We start from the raw sequence: 10,066 nt of genomic DNA, 5'->3' as shown, positions 1-10,066 counted from the left end.
CCAAGCAAGACTTTTCAGTAGGTTCTCATGACCTCCAGAGTGCCTGTCATCTGGGTTCAGCCCCATCAAGTAGTAGCCTCCTGTTAAGTATACAGGTCTGTTTCTTGGCCTCGGGGGTGAAGGGTCACAGCGCTATGGAAACAGGATACTTTTTCTTCTTCTTCGTTGGTGGTGGGATTATCCTTCTTTTTTGATTTGTTGTACAGTTGATGACGCATCTTTGTGTCACTGCCCTCCTGCATTCCAGAACTGTTTTTTTTTTGTGCTGGCCCGAAAGTGTGTGCGAGAGACACACACACACACACACACACACACACACACACACACACACACACACACACACACACACACACACACACACACACACACACACACACACACACACACCCCACACGCACACACACACGCACACAGAGTCTGACCCCTGGAGTATATGTGTCTAATCCTTGTCTCTGGTTCTGAATTCTACACACACCAACGTAGACACAAAAAACTCAACTTGACCCCCAAATCAGACTTGATTGATATGAGAGATATAACTGCCACCATAACAAGAGTCAATGGCTGTGACCTGGAGGAGCTGAACTCTGTATTGATACATGACTTTGGATGAAGGATGTGGACCAAGTTCAATCGAACAGTTGCACACTCACACACGTCATTTTGCTTAAATGCACATGGGGTTTGAATGTCGCTTTTATGCTTGGAGAGAACAGGTGTGCTTGTGTGTGTGTGTGCGTGTGTGTGTGTGTGTGTGCGTGCGTGCGTGCGTGCGTGCGTGCGTGCGTGCGTGCGTGCGTGCGTGCGTGCGTGCGTGCGTGTGTGCGTGTGTGTGTGTGTGTGTGTGTGTGTGTGTGTGTGTGTGTGTGTCCATGACAACCAGTCTTAGAGTTTGATGTGCACTTTTAGAAAGATGGTTGCTCAGTCGTCTGGGCTGTTTTGATTTTAGTTGTTCAATTTTGTTTTTTCATGTACATATTTTTCTACATTTGGACCTGTGTAAATCAGATTTGTGATGGTCTCTGTGTGTGTGTGTGCGCGTGTGTGCGTGTGTATGCGTGTGCGTGCGTGTGTGTCCAGAAACGTTAGTTATTTAGGCACTTTTGGGTAAATTGTCTTAAATTAGCCTGGTTAAAGGGGACACTGGGAATGGCCACTTTTTGGTGTGTGTGCGCGCGCACGTGTGTGTGCGTGAATGTTATATGATTTACACTGACTCACAAGTTGTGAGAGTGACTGTAAAGTAGTTGGTAATAATTATAGTTGCAGATAGATGAGTTTGGGACATTCCATGAATCACAGCAGTCTTTGAGCCCGTTTATATGCACATCAATAAACCGTTTATGAACAGGTTTTTGGAGTTACCGGTTTATTTGAGCGCTCATGTAAACTGAATAAACAGTTTTCATAATCGGGTTATTGCCGTTATCGGTTTATGAGAAATCCGATTCGCACAGGTAGGTTTTTGGCTAATAAACTGATTTCTCGTGTCATGTATCCAGCATAATCGGGTTATGATCAGGTTATTGACACTCTAGAAGGATAAGTAGCCAATCACAAGCCTTAAATTCTAGTTTCGTGTCACACACTTTAGTGGAACACAGGCAACCGACGGACTGCATATAAACAGCAATAAACCGTTTACTCTAATAACCTGTTTATTCCAATAAAGAGATTATTGTGGCCATATAAACGGGCTCTTTGATGAAATCCATGTATGTTAGTACTATGCTGCCCCCTGGTGAAGGTCTTCATTAAAGGCTGTGAGTGTCGTACTCCCCTCTAGTGTTATTACATCTCCTCATGATGGGCAACAGTTGAGACGCTTGTTTGGAAACGCCAGCAGAGAATTGTCTAGTTGAGTAAGATACTTCAAGCCCATGCATTTCCTGGATCCATGTGATGTCCTGTGAACGCCCCTTTAGGAGACCTTCTGTTAGGAGACCTTTTAGAGGCTTTAGGTGGAGATCAAATGGCGTTTCAATGGCACCGTAGATGGCGGTAGCACACATATTATGCAAGCCGCTATCAAATGCTACAGAAAGAGAAGAAGAAGGAGGGGACAACATCCCCTTAGCACACTCCTTTGCATTGGGTCGGCAGAGTTTGAATTATCTTACTCCATTAAGAAAATCTTTGATGCCAGTTGGGGCGTGCTGATTTGGCTCTCTTTCTTTTCTCCCTCTCTCTCTCTTGTTCCAATTTCATTTCTCTCTATCTTTCTGTACCTCCGTGTGTGTGTGTGTGTGTGTGTGTGTGTGTGTGTGTGTGTGTGTGTGTGTGTGTGTGTGTGTGTCTCTCTCTCTCTCTCTCTCTCTCTCTCCTCTCTCTCTCTCTCTCTCTCTCTCTCTCTCTCTCTCTCTCTCTCTCTCTACTATCTCTCTACTCTCTCTCTACTCTCTCTCTCTCTCTCTCTCTCTCTCTCCTGTGCATAAGCACATGATGATGTCTATATGGATGTAGCAAAACCAGCACAAGTGGACAAACACACAGAACATTCACAGTTACTGCCTTAGTGTGTCTGTGTGTGTGTTTGTGTATGCTTGCTCCTAATGTTAACTTTTTCTAAACCAGAAGTGTTTTAGCCAGTCGCACTTGAAAAAAGCATCCATACACACAAACACGATGCATGTGTAGGCAGAGTGTAAAGACCCCGATGAAAGGGCACATACATACAGATGCCCACAAAGATGCGCGCACACACACGCACACACACCATCACCGGGAAAGAGAGACCTTATCAGCAAAGAAAAGGGTGAAGTAGTTTACTGTATGTTCTTTACTGACAGAACATAATGATGATGATGATGGCTTTTTCTTCTGAAATAACAACATAGCCTTAATTTATTATTTTCTTTCTTCACTAGTGTACAGCTCAATATACCTTTTGAATCACTGTGCACCCATTGAGCAAACATCAAATTATATTTCAATTTTCCACTGCATTTACGGTGATAACTCTAAATGCTGATGTGTAGGGTTGTAACACACATGCCCATTCTCAACTGACCAGGGCTGCGTTTCCCCAAAAACCTTAAGTAGTACTTAAGCCTAAGTAGTACTTGAGTATGAGGGGCCACCTAGGACATATATTAGAAATAGGTCTCACATCATCACTAAAAGTCTATACATACACTATTTTACCTTGCGAATGCTCTTGGCGCAACCGCCTGAAAAAATATTGTATGCAGGCCTGTAAAATGATTGCACGCATATACTTTTAGTGATGTGGTATACTGCCTATGTGGCCCTTTATGCTTAAGTACTACTGTACTTAGGCATAAGTACTACTTAAGGGTTTTTGGGAAACGCAGCCCAGCCCTGGAAGTATATTATTGCCATACAAGACTGTGGACTCACAGCAAAAGGGCTTTTGGCGACCCCTGGTGGACGATTCAATGAACTGCATTTGCAATGTTCACAGAAGGTGTGGTCAGGTCAACTGAATGTGAAAAGTGTTCTTAAAGACAACGACAACAAAACAGAGAAGATTTGCACATAGATTTCAGTGACAAAGTGCATTTGCAGCACAGTGCATGTGTGTATATATATATATTCAACGGACTTTCTTAAGGACACTGGGATCCTGGGGCTTGGGTTTTGGGTTTAAATTTGAAATCTTAGGTCCAGAGAATGAGTGTGAATATGAGTGAAACATTCCAATTTGTTTTTGTCTGTCTACAGGGTGGAAGCACACACTTTGTTTTTGATATCTCTATGACCTTTGGGCTTGAGTGCGTGCGTGCGCGTGTATGTTTCCTAACTTCACAGAGTCTGAACTATTGTACATGATTTTCTTGATGTTTCTTTCTTACATTAGTGGGTTAACTTGTTAAGTGTCCTCCAGCCCTTGCACATAAATAATGTGATGTATTGTATTGTAAGGTATTGTATTGTAGAGATCTTTGTTTCCCTCCATCTTGGGAGTTTAACACCATTGATTAACATCATCAGGCATTTTTTCCTGCAAATCAGACTTTCTTCTGTACAGCCTACTTTGTGGCCTCTGTGTTCCTCTCATCCAATGGGAACTCTTCTTCTCCCTCCAACATCTAGACCAGGGGTGGGGAACCTATGTGTATGTCTCGAGGGCCGTTTACAGAAATTACATTTACAATCAAGTGATATTTCAGGGGACCTAGGAAAGGTGGGGTCTGTTTTAAAGGTGGCCACCTTTAATAAAGTGCAGGGGGAAATCCTGGTTTGTGTTCATAGTAGGCCTATGGCCCTTGGAGGACTTTTTACAACCCTTGGGGGAATTTGAAGTGGCCCTTCAAATGAAAAAGGTTTCCCACCCCTGATCTAGACCCATGCTCCATCACCTGTGTAGAAATGAACAACTGTTAAGGTTTAAGAGCTTAATCACAGAAATTGTACATTGATAAATCCTACTTTGTAGATACAAACCACTTCACAAGAATTCTCAATAATCTTCCTATTCCTAAAAACCTTCATAAACACACATACACATTAATATCACACAAGGTAAGAGTATGGGCAGGGGGCAACATAGGGCCTTTGTGTCCCATGTCCTACCATACGTGACATCCTGCTAAAAAAAATTGGATGTTAAGTTGGTTCCCTACAGTCACACCCCTGGTGGGAAATTGGATAAGTTTGTCCCTCCTCTCGTCCCATACCATACCATCCATCAGGTCAAATATTGGCTGTTAAGTTTGGCCCCTCTCTCCTGCCGTACTGTGGAAGACTGGGTGTTGGCCTGCATCTCGTCTAGTCTATTAATTACTGCAATAAAGGAGACTTGGTTCTGATTGAAATCTGTCTCATGTGTTTTCTGTTTTATTATTATGAAAACGTACAGTGTGAAAACAACAAAGGTGATGTACAGTAGCAGTCTACATTGCCACGTGTGTCACTGGCACAGGTGGATATTGCATGTTGCCATGTTGAAATTTCAATAATTGAGTAATATGCTGAATTTGAATGAATGAATTTGAAACTCCAATCGCTAACATTTGGTAGCCTGACTCTCGCCAGACGTGTGCACTTCTGCACAGCTTCGCAAGCTCTACTACTAGGTCTGGGAGGGCACACATTGTATTCATCTTCAGAAGGCATGGCTTTATCTATCATTTGTCCATCCTTGCCACCAACAAATTCTTTCAAAGATGTTTTCTGCTCATCTCAAATACCATCTTAATAGCCTCTAATCTGTTGTGTGACTCCTCAATGTGAGCAGTCATTATTATGAAAACAATGAATGCTTTGGCCAGTTTCTTGCCGGAGAGATTCTCAGGAGTCCAGACGTCTGTGCAGTGTAGTTCCGCATAGGTCCACCAGTGGGGCTCTGTGAGCTACACACACAAAAGTCTGGTGAGAATCAAGCTTTTGGTCATGACATTACTTTTGGTCATGACATCAATCGTTTTTTAATGCTTGATGATTGATGTCCCCTCATCGATTCACCTCCACCATTGGCTGATTGGAGTAATTTTCTATCTTCTTATCTTGATGAGTGCAGTTACATGCAGGCCCGCCGGCAGGGGGCGGCAAAGGGGTATGTTGTCCCGGCCCCAGGGAGATAGGGGTCCCATTACATTGTATGTATTGGATAGGGGGCCCTTTCAGATGACTTTGTCCTGGGTCTAGCAAAAACTGGCAGCGGCCCTGGTTACACGCATGGAGTATTTAGAACAGAATATTGTCAGTGCTTTGCTTAAAACTGGAATTCTCTGTTAACGTGTGGAAAGGCACCCTGCAACGGGAATATTCATGGAGCACGGCCAAATTCAGAGTACATGAAGAGCTTTCATGACATTGTGCTCTATGAGCTGAAGATAGACATGGTAAAGACAACAATTGCACACAAATCAGTCAGTCACACAATTAATAACATTATTTTCATAGTATTATATAACTTGTATTATTACATTAAAAGACATCAGCAGATGCTTGTTTACAGCAAGGCCGACCACATAGAATTACCTAACCAGCGCTCAGGCAGGAGGTGAGAATATTGTGGTGAGGTGGGTCGACTTCAACCGAAAAACGCACCCCAGTAGAAAGCCACAGCTAACCGTTTATATTTTACACCTTTTTTCACACAAGTGGATATTTTTTTGTAAGCATGCTTTAAGGAATCCTTTTGGGATTTTTGCTGACATTTTTAAACTATTTTGGTAAACAAGACAAACCTTGAAAAAAAAATTTGACTGGTATATCATAATGCACAGTGCACAGGGCCACTGACCGCATTGGCTGGGCCCTAAGACAAAGTCATTTGAAAGGGCCTCCCACTCTATTCATACTATGTAAAGAGGATACAATTCTAGGCCCCCTCTCTCCCTGGCCTGGGAAAATGTACACAACCCCTTCAGCTTCCCAGACAGTGAACCAAATCAGAAGTTGCTCGTGGAAGGGGGGCATTGCTCAATGAGCTAAGACACCATACCAACTTGGCTTTTGGCTATAAATGCTATAAATGCTATGATGCTTGCTGTTTGGTTGTTATGCAACCTACATGTTATGTATCTGTCCCTATCAAATAAACGTAACTAACTAACTAGTACTAGTACTAGTACTTCCGGTGCGCCTGGTGGAAGGCTGCAAGTTGAGTAGCTCCGTGTTTGTCTCTGTTTTTCGTCTGGACACTTTATTTTATTATTATTATTTTTGGTGTGTGTGTATGTGTGTGTGTGTTTGTGTGTGTGAGAGAATGTGAGAGATATGCCTGGGCAAATGTACAGTGCCCTCCATTATTATTGGCACCCCTGGTTGAGATGTGTTTTTTAGCTTCCAATTATTATTATTTTTCTCTAAATAATATGGGACCTTAATGGAAAAAAGAGAAAAATCCAACCTTCAATACAAGTGCATTTATTCAGTGGGGAAAAAATCCCACATAAAGAAATAATTATTTGACATCAAATAATGTGTGTCACAATTATTAGCACCCCTGTTGTTAATATTTTGTACAACCCCCTTTTGCCAACAAAACAGCACCTAATCTTCTCCTATAATGTTTCACAAGATGGGAAAAGACAGAAAGAGGGATCTTCAGCCATTCCTCTTTGCAGAATCTCTCTAAATCATCCAGAGACCTGGGTCCTCTCCTCTGTACTCTCCTCTTCAGCTCACCCCACAGGTTCTCAATGGGTTGAGGTCTGGGGACTGAGATGGCCATGGGAGGAGCTTGATTTTGTGTCTGGTTAACCATTTCTGTGTAGATTTGGCCATATGTTTAGGGTCATTGTCTTGCTGAAAGACCCAGTGACGACCCATCTTCAGCTTTTTGGCAGAGGGCAACAGATTTTGATTAAAAATGTCCTGGTATTTCAAAGCATTCATGATGCCATGCACCCGAACAAGCTTCCCAGGGCCTTTGGAAGCGAAACAGCCCCACAGCATCACTGACCCACCCCCATACTTCACAGTGGGTATGAGGTGCTTTTCAGCATGCACATCTTTCGTGGCACGCCAGACACACTTAGAGTGTTTGTTGCCAAAAAGCTCAATCTTGGTCTCATCTGACCAAAGCACACGGTCCCAGTTGAAGCCCCAATACCGCTGGGCGAACTCCAGACGTTTGTGTTTATGATTGTGGGTGAGGAAAGGTTTTCTCCGTGCATGCCTCCCAAACAGCTTGTTGGCGTGTAGACAGCGCCTGATGGTTGATTTGGAGACTTTGTGACCCCAGGATGCTACCATTTGTTGTAATTTCTGTAACAGTGAGCTTTGGAGATATTTTTGATTTCTCTTACCATTCCTCCTCACTGTGCGTGGTGGCAAAATAAACTTGGGTCCTCGTCCAGGCTTGTTTACCACTGTTCCAGTTGTTTTGAACTTCTTAATTATTCCTCTCACAGTAGATATGGGCAGCTGCAGTTGAGTGGCAATCTTCTTGTAGCCTCTACCTGACCTGTGAAGGTCGACGCACATCTGCCTCACTTGTATGCTGTGTTCCTTTGTCTTTCCCATGTTTAAGAGTGGATAAGAGAAATGGCCTCGGTGTCACGTCATATTTATACCCCAGGGAAACAGGAAGTGAGGAATTACTAATTAAATGTTCCTACATACTCTGGTAAACTTTGTAAACTACTGTAGAAATGACAGAAATGCTTCAATTATATTTATTTCCTGGGAATTGTTAAGGGTGCCAATAATTGTGGAACAGGTGATTTAATGAAAAATAATTATTTTTAAGTCAGGGTTTTTTTTTTTCCTACAATTCATTTGAGTTGAAGGCTACATTTTCCTAAAATTTTCAGTGTGACAGTATTCTTCTGCAATAAACACTGAATTTATTTTAAGGCTTTTAACACATCTCAACCAGGGGTGCCAATAATTATGGAGGGCACTGTATGTAACAGTGAGCTATATATGGTTATTTTATGTCTAAGTATGTGTGTAACAGTGAGCTATATATGGTTATTTTATGTCTAAGTATGTGTGTAACAGTGAGCTATATATGGTTATTTTATGTCTAAGTATGTGTGTAATGTCTTGTGAGCAATGTCTTTATTTATGTATGTGTGTATGCTACTTGACACCTTAATTTCCCCCCTGGGATCAATAAACGATACTCTACTCTACTCTCTACTCTACTAACTAAATCATTATGCCTCTGTGGAAAGTTTGTGTTACCTCAGCAGATGCTATTGACAGCCACACACACAGATCACATGGACAGCAGCAACCACAGCGCAGAGGAGCAGAGAAGGTGAGAACGCTAAGCTCATGCAGTTCAAGTAGGGCCCCATCTCCCATCAACCACAAACCACAGTGGAAAATAACAGCCAAGATCTGCAGTAGTAATCTGTTTTGGAAAGCAGTCAGTTTGTTTGTGTAGATACTTTTGCGTTTATTCAGCCTGTTATTGACTTAACATTGGTATTGATCTTTTGTGGGACAGTCAAGGAATTCTCTGAGATTCCATGGCGCCAAAGCAGGCTGGGAAGTGAAAGTTCACCAAAAGAAACATACATGAAACATGTATTGTACTGAAGCAGATCACGGCGTCTCTATGCATTTTCACAGTACAATTAATAATATGCACATCTTCATGACTAACATGATGTAAAGCATACAACATATTATGAAAAAGTGGAAAATGATACAAAAGGAGACGGACACATGCAGTGATATAAAATTCTGCATTTTGTAGCCTATAACAGGAAAGAGTATTTCCTGTTGAACTGGGAGACAAAACTAAAAGGTCCAGAAAGGCATTGCTGTACTATAACTCTTCAGGCCTGATTTTCTAGTCTGAATTTTGGCGCTTTTACATAAATGTATACATAACACAGAAGAAAATGAAAATGAAATGTATTAAAAATTAAATTTACATCCCTATATATTAAAAGGAAATACACAATATATCCCCATGCATTTGTAGGCAAGTAGATACCTCTACTGCAAATCCTGATCACTGCACCATTTGTCTCAAGCTAAAAGGTTCAGAAAGTTTTATTCACTGGTAGCGCAGCTGCTAAATAAAAAAAAGGTGTCGATATCAAGAGTTTAAATGAACTCCATTTCAGATAACGTTTGGCCCCACTCAAAAATAGTGTAAATTTTACTCTAAGGTCAGTGTAACATTACTAGTCAATTCTACTCACTATTGCATGAATATCAACACTAGAATGTGAGGAAATCATCTCACTGTAGAGCTGTTATTACACTGGCCACCTACATAATTTTATGCTGACTTTCTACACATTGTTTTGACTCACCACACTGTTTCGAGTTACATTAAAGTTTACACTGCATTTTTGACAGCCCATTTTTTTACTGTGTGCAATTTAACACTTCAATAGACTAACTAGGCCTGGTGTGACATCTGGCCTGCAGTAGGCCTAGGCCTTAGGTGCCTTTGTACAAAATTCACACAATAGAAGACACAAATCCTAAACGTACATCATTAGTTAATCATACATATTCATATCCAACATAATGCAGGGAAATGAAATAAATACTACAGTATACTATATAAAAATAAGGGTCTGGTGATAACATTCTTCATACAATAGTTCAAAACTGAAATGCTCAGAGAGGCCCTACTATGCAATTCTTCAGACTAGGCCTGATGTAGTTTTTGACCCATACA

The 10,066-nt window shown here is 41.6% G+C and overlaps 1 protein-coding gene across 1 annotated transcript in view; it reads left to right on the top strand.

The window, feature by feature from the left end:
• dennd4c (DENN/MADD domain containing 4C) overlaps positions 1-2,246 on the top strand; it is an 89,161-nt gene extending 86,915 nt beyond the window's left edge. Inside the window, exon 38 of the mRNA XM_063187488.1 lies at positions 1-2,246. This exon is cut by the window's left edge and continues 961 nt beyond it. The gene's annotated coding sequence lies outside the window, so the exon portion shown is untranslated.
• Positions 2,247-10,066: the final 7,820 nt, after the last annotated feature.

The sequence above is a fragment of the Engraulis encrasicolus genome, chromosome 21, assembly GCF_034702125.1.
Source record: "Engraulis encrasicolus isolate BLACKSEA-1 chromosome 21, IST_EnEncr_1.0, whole genome shotgun sequence".
NCBI classification, from domain to species: domain Eukaryota; kingdom Metazoa; phylum Chordata; class Actinopteri; order Clupeiformes; family Engraulidae; genus Engraulis; species Engraulis encrasicolus.
The sequence above is the reverse complement of the archived record's forward strand: the minus strand, read 5'-3'. Positions and strand labels throughout refer to the sequence as shown.